Here is an 8,164-nt window from a genome sequence, read left to right as displayed (position 1 = left end):
GAAAAGTTATATATGAAGATATAAATGTTAAGCATTCTTGTAACACTCAAGTTTGGTAAGTTTCGCATTTAACCCTCTTTATCAAAAACTTTGTATTTTGGTCCATAAGCTAGTACGTGGGGCATACTAGGTGGTACGCTTAGCGTACTAGCCTTATGTCTTGATCGCGGATCCCCTCCATGTACGTTGGGCATACGTAGAGTACGCGTGGCGTACGTAAGCCTGAGTGGAACCCTAATATTTTGGGTTTTCACCCTATTTAAACCTTATGATAGCCTCATTTGGTCATGTTTAGCCAGTCTCCACCTTCCTTTGTCCTGAAACCAGAACCCTAGTGTGATTTTGTGAGTTTTGAGACTTAAAGAGTGTTTGTTGGTGGTTTGTGAAGGAGAATAAGAAGAGGATTACTTGGAGAGGTGCCTTGAGCTTGAAGATTCGGGGTTAGCTCATCATTTGCAAGCTTTTTTGAGGTGAAAATCTTACACCTTTGTGATCTTCTATGCTAGATATAGTTCTTGGAGCATTTGTGCATTTTTTGAGTCCTTTGTATTAAAGGAGAGATTTTAATCTACTCTAGAGGCTATGGATGTTGGATCTTAGCTCCTTTCATTCCCCAAGTTCATAAAAATGCAAGCTTTATGGTGTATCTTGAACCATGCATGTGTTACATTCTCAGTTTGAGCCATAAATTGGGTTTTCTTCGTTTGGGCCTTGTTGGGCCATTAGACTTCTGATTTGGGCTTTTGGCTAGTGTCTTGTGTGACAACCGTCAAATTTCGGTCAAGGCAAAGTCAAACTAAGTCAACAAGCCAAACCGGTCAACTCCCTTAACCCTTGTATGTTAGGGTTTATGTTATGTAATAACTGTACAATTCGCTACTTTAATGAGAAAACATCATTTGGAAAATTCGTGTGTTTGATTTTCCTTAGCCTTTACAGTGCTAAACAACATTGGAAATTTAATAAACCCTACTCAAGATTACTTGACGCTAATAGGATCAAAACCCATACACTACGATATAAATTGACGTTAATAGCAACATAGTATAGTACAACGTTATAACTATAATCCAATTAAATTATGATAGCATATTAAAATCAAATCAAAGTATAATGCTCTAATTAAATTAAAAGAATCAAACTTGAATACTATAATTAAACTTCAAATCAAAGTAGATTGTTATAATCAAATAATAACCTATCTTTTATAAAACTCTATTTTTATAAACTTTACATTAAATTTTATAAAACTCTTATATTAATTATGTAAAAGATGCTTGTGTTAGTGGGAAATTATGAAGACCACCAAAAGCAAAAAGATTATTCCCATGGTCTCCCACTCACACCTCCCATCCACTTTCCTTTCCTTTTTCTCCCAACACATTATTCTCTTCACCACTTAAACCTTCTCTATTCTTTCTCTCACTCTCAATCTCGAAATTCATCCAAGAAATACTCATATTCCAGCCAAGAACAATCTATTATACTCCAATCTTCATCCCTCTTGAAGCATTCAACAAGGTATGTTGTTAAAAGTTTCAAATTCATACAAGAAACAAATTAAATCCACCAAACTATCTAAAACTCATTTTATGCATAAACCTAATTTTTCTCAGAATCCCATCAATAAAATAAGAAGTTCTGGAAATTTTCAGAAAATAACTTATTTTTATTGAATTACTATAATTATTGCAATAAAGTAGGGCAATAATTCACATAAAATACTTTTTGCATTCAATAAATTCTGAGAAAATTCTGAGATGACCTATATATTGATTAAACATAATTTATGAAGTTTCATGCATTTATATTACTGTTTACTATTATTTATGATTTTATTGATTAATTAATAATGAAATATATAAAAAATACTTCCCATAGTCACAAATATCCGAAACTTATACAATGGGCTATATATTATGTTATAAAACTATGGTTAATTTTACAAAATTTTTGGGAATCATTTATTATTTTTCCCGGATTTTGTTGTTGTTTAATCATTAAAGTATTAAATAAATACTAAAACAGTTCAGAAAAATATAAAAATTTTACAGTAATTATTATTGTATGAAATAATGATTTCCTAATAATTTCATAATTTTTCAATACTGTTTACTATTTAAAACCATTTTCCTAAGTATTTAAGCATGTAAAAATGCATTTTAATGATTATTTCATATAAATAATTGTTAAAATCTGTAAATAATTATAATTGGGCAAGTTATTATTTTAATAAGAAATTATTAAAATCTGGCCTAAATTGAAAATATAAATTAATTATGCAAAGTAATTAATTCAATTTAAAATTCATTTAACAAATGAATACCTTAATATTCTAATCAAAATGAATTATTGTTAATTCATCTAATATAAGAATATGTGTCTAATTATTTGTATTAATACTCTATTCTCGTTTAGCAGTTCCTAAACCAAAACTATTAATTATATTAGGTTCTACGTCATTTTGACCCGAACCGTCTATCATACGACACACGCATTTCGTTTTGGGACTAAAGTGAGTAATCTACCCCATATTTTATAATTTTCAATACTTTTGGGGTGTATCATGTGGTTCTAATATGTTCCAACTTCATTTTATTGTTTTATCACAATTGAGACATTGTTGGGACATTTATACGTGAGTCATTAATTGTATAACTATTGTTTGTTTACGCTACATGTACTTGTAGTGCATTACCATTTTTAGTCTAATCTCCATGACTATGCCCGTATTCTTGAGGTACGTTATGGACAATAATAGCGCTATTGGGTTGACCACCCCGCCTTGGGACGCTAAGGTGATTGATCGCACGTGGTTGAGTATGTTTGATGATTAGATGCTCCATCCTATATATATATATATATATATATATATATATATATATATATATACATATGTATATATATAGGGTGAGGACTTATTGTTGTTGTTATCATTTGTTAATCAATTTTTGATTTATAAACCGTTATCTCAAATACAATTGTTTGCCGACTTCAAAAGAAAACCAATTTCAAATTATAAATGTTTCAACTTCACAATTTTCTCTACTAAAATTAGATTACTCACCAACTCTCGTAGTTGACCTGTTTTTACCCATGATGCAGATTTGAAGAATGAAGTTGATGAAAAATAGGTTGCGCCTTAGAAATCCACAAGACTATTTAAATTTGATGTAATAAATGTTGTTCGTATTTGGATTTGTATTTGTATGTTGTGGATCTTGTTTGCTTGCTTAGTACTTAATTGAATCTAATCATATTATAACATAGTTGTCATGAGACTTTGAACAATATATCACGCCTTGATCGATTCCGACAAGGATTGGGGTGTGACATCTTGGGTTTTTTGGATTTTAGGCCCATGATGGTTTGGGCCCAATTTGGAAGATTGGGCCATATTTAGGCCTTAGGTTGCCAAGTAGAATTTGGGCCTTCATAGTAGTTGAATTGGGACTTGGTCTTGGGCCAAGTTAGATAAAGGGTAAAATGGTATTTTGCCCTGTTGATGGGCCCAATTGTTTGGACTAATGGTTATGGGTTGGGATACATATGTTAATGGTATTAATAGCATGGGGATTTGTCGGACCAGCAGGCAAAGATTTATCTGAGTGACTCAGCAGCTTGAGGTGAGTTTCCTCACTGTGTTTAGCGGGTCGAAGGCACCAATGCCGACCCATGGTTTATTATGTTAGGATGTTAGATGTATGTGTGACTCTTGCATGTTTTTATGCGTTGGTATGTATACCGAGCGGGGCTCGATGTCAGGCGAGGCTCGATGACTGTATTGTATGCTATTGTCTTTGTGATTACCGCATGTGTTCGCATGATTATATGTTTATATGTTTATATGTGTACCGGTCGGGGCCCGAGGCCGGGTGGGACTCGCTGTCGGGCGAGGCCCGATGAAGGCGGGGGGCCAATATGTGTTTATTATGTATGGATGTGGTAGTTTGGGGAACTCACTAAGCTTTGTGCTTACAGTTTCCAGTTTATGTTTTAGGTACTTTTGGTGCAAAGGGGAAGAGCTCGGGGTGATTGCAGTGCATACACTATTTGTTCGTATTTTTATGATTACTTTGATGTTTTATGATCGGGATGATGTTGTGACATTCCCATTTTCACGGCCAGAAAAGACCGATTTTGTTTATGCTTTATAAAAGTACCATTTTATATAAAAATGTTGCGGAATTTGTTCCCATACAAACATGATAAATGTGTTATCAAAGCATTTCCGAAGAAATGTATTTTATTCCTTTTAAAACTTTGGGATGTCATCGTCAATACAGAAACATAATCATAAACAGACCTTACATTCATTTACACTAGTGATCTACATCTTTTTTAAATCTCTCAGTGTAAAGTAGCTTCATATCGACACATGTGATACAAATAAACTTGAGTGGGTCGGGTTAGGAAACCTGGTGAGTACATAGGGATTTCATTTCCACAATGTTATATCATATATATAATCTAGAACTCACAAATTATACAATTTCACCATATATAAGCAACTCTTACCCCACCCCATTAATCCTCACAACGAGACTATCCATACTCTCGGACCTTAAATTTTACCTCTTACTTAATCCATACTCTCGGATCTAATCCACGCTCTCGGATCATTAACTGTGCCCATTCCATACTCTCGGACTAGGGACAATTGTCTATGTCTAAATCCATACTCCCGGATTAATGACAAATAACTATGTCCTATCCATACTCTTTGACCAAGGACAATTGACTATGTCTTAATCCATGCTCCCAGGTTAATGACAAATGACTATGTCCTATCCATACTCTCGGACTAAGGACAATGACTATGCCTAATCCATGCTCCCGGATCAATGATATATTTTAAAGTTCTATTCTCTGTGTATAACTCACTCGTACACATAAGAAGATACTACCCAATATTCCTCATAATTAATTTAGGTTTACTCTTTATCCTAAATCATCATATATAATCAGGTATGTTCTTTAAAACGTATTTCAGGCAACATCAAATAACTCTCACATAAACATATATTTAATACTTCAATCAATACTTGTATTAAAATCATGTTCATGAAAGAGACTATGCACTCACTTGTTAAAGTGATGACTCCAAACTCGAACAGCGCTCCGCTTCTTAATAATATAATTTCTTTCGATGAAAACTAGTATTATTTCCACTATATTTTAATCTAATATTTACCGTGACTAGTTATTAGTCTTAGTATTATTATTATTACATAAGCGTTTAAACAATACTTCTCAACCACTATGTACAGACAGGGGCCAGACATGAAACACCGGAGGGCAGGACCATTTTGGCATTAAAGCACCTATGAAATCCAACAACCCAGGCGGGCCTTCAAACCAGATTCCTCGTACCTCGAGTAGTTAAAAATATATTATAACGACACTTATATAAGTCATAATAATAGCCCAAATATTTATTATAAGTTTATAATAACAATACTATATTTAACTATAAGTTATACTTAAAGTAGGGTAAGCATATCTTACTTACAAGGGGGTTTGGCTAGGAGCCGGGCTCTGCAGGGGCAGAACTTCCGAGCCAAAAGCTCTTATTCTCGGAGCCTTCCGGCGCTCCAGGACTCACCTCTAGCACCTAGGAGGTGCTAGGGAATGAAAGAGATGGTTTGGGGGTAATGTGAGAGAAATGATAAGAAAGGTGTGAAGAAAATGGGTGATTTGCGCCTCTATTTATAGGCTTTATGGGGCCTCTCACGGCGTGAGACTTTGCTCTCACGTCGTGAGCCTTGCATAGGCTCCAAGGCGAAGCCTGGTGCTGACACGTGGCGTCCGACGCAGGTAAAACAACCAATCTTTAAAAATTCATAACTTTCGCATACAAACTCTGTTTTTGACGTTCTTTATATCCACGCGTAGGTAATGACAAGATATACAACTTTCCTTTTGACTCCATCGGCTAGTTCTCGATTGATTTTTAATTTAACAGTATGAGAAGATTACACTGTTAAATGATTGCGTAAAATTCATAACTTCTACATACAGACTCCGTTTTCGTCTGTCTTTTTATCGTTCAGCTCCTATTAATGAGATCTTCAATTCTCATTTAGGTTGAGTTGGCCAAAAATCGATCGATCTAAAATTCGAATTCCGGGCTGTGCACTGCTATGTCAAATCTTAGAAAAATCATAACTTCCTCATACAAAGTCAGATTTGGACGTTCTTTTTATACACGCTCTCAGTTTAACGTATACTACGACTTTCGTTTAGATCGCTAAGGGTAAAAAGTACTTTATCGTAAACTCACTTTTTACGTTACACAACGTCGTGCCGGTTTTTGTCGCGAAACTCCGACATGTCATAACTTCTTTGTTATAACTCGGATTTCAGTGTTCTTTATATGTACAGAAGCTTTGTGACATATACTATAACTTTAGTTAAGATTATTTATGCTAAATAATATTCTCATCAAAAAGTCATTTTTAACGCTCATTGTCTCTAAATTGACTAGCCCGAATCTGCGGACGTTACAGATGCATTTGAATTTTCTATGATTATGATGATGTTTGGATAATTGTTTTGGTTAATGAAAAAAAAAGTGTCTATAGTTTTGGGACGTTACAACTTTTTTAAAGACAATGTTAAATATCAAGGTGTAAACATTAAGTATTTTTTAAAGTAAAATTTCAAAATAAATAAAAACGAAATGACGAATAAATAAGTAGTTCAATTTATACTATTAAAATAAATTACGGAGAAATAATTATATTTTGGCTATATTTGTGGTTTAAACATTAAGTATTTTTTTAAAGTATTATTTTGGGTTTATCAATGAAAAACAACAAAGTTTGATTATTTTTCCTATGTAGACCGTTTTGACATAAAATGACAATGAACTTTGGACGCTTTCCAACAAATAATGACCAACTTGATAATTTAGGTTGTGTTTAGTTGCGGAAAAATGAACCGTTTTCCATAAAATTTTTCCAAGAAAAATAAGATTTTTGAAAGCACGTTTAGTTCGTCTATTTTTCTAAAATTTTCACGGAAAATGAAAATTTTCCGTTTTCTAAAATTACAAAGAAGTTTGAAATTTTTGGAAAACCAATAATCATTGTTTTCCATATTTTTCTAATTCCAAATTTTTTCTAAAATATAAACACACACCCATTCTCACCTCTACCTACTCCCAACCCAACCCACCACACCCCTACCTACCTACCCACACCCAAGCACTCCCAAGCCCACCCCCACAAACACACACACACACACACACCCACAAACATATACACACACAAACACACACACACACATCCACACCCACCCACCCACCCACACCCACACATACACCCACACCACACCCATACCTACACCCACACAAACGCACCCACCCACCCACCCACACCCACACACCCACAAACACACACATACACCCACCCCCACCCCCACCCCCACAAACACATACGCATACACCCACACCCACCCCACCCCCACAAACACACACACACACACCCACACACCCAACACCACTACCACAATCACTGACCTACCATCACCATCATCACCACCACTACCCTATCACCAACAAAACCACCACTGTCGCCGCCATCACCACCACTGCCACTGCCATAATTTTCGCCACCACCACCGCTGCCACCACTGCTTCCCGTCGCGCGCCCCCACCGTCGCTACTGTTTTCTATAAATGAAAACCGGTAGAAATATACATATATAAACATGTTTTTCTAATTTTTTAAAACTAAAAATGAAAAATGAATAAGTTTTAACTAAAAGCGTTTTCTAAATTTTCCAATGAAAACTGAAAACGAAAAACAAAAACTAAAAAGGGAAAACGAAAAACGGAAATTTAAAACTGTTTTTCCATAACTAAATGCAACATTGACATTTTTAGCTTTAAAATCAATAAAGTGTTAGCCAAACCAGAAGAATTCTTAGAATTTGGTGAACCAAAATTTGGCGGACATCTTTTCCTTTATTTAATTGAAGTTTTATAACATTCTACAAGAAGATTGTATGGTAAAAGTTAATATTGTGCACGTGGGTAGCAAGTTGCTACAAGAAAGAAAATAATAGTTGGTTTGTATTAAAATAAGCTTTCAAAACTCATAGTCTTTACTATGTTCAATAATGAAAATATGAAATTACATGGAAGTCTATTAATATAGTTA

This window comes from Lactuca virosa, chromosome 2, assembly GCF_052849685.1.
Source record: "Lactuca virosa cultivar CGN04683 chromosome 2, Lactuca_virosa_CGN04683_v6, whole genome shotgun sequence".
NCBI classification, from domain to species: Eukaryota; Viridiplantae; Streptophyta; class Magnoliopsida; order Asterales; family Asteraceae; genus Lactuca; species Lactuca virosa.
This window is presented reverse-complemented; position numbering follows the sequence as displayed.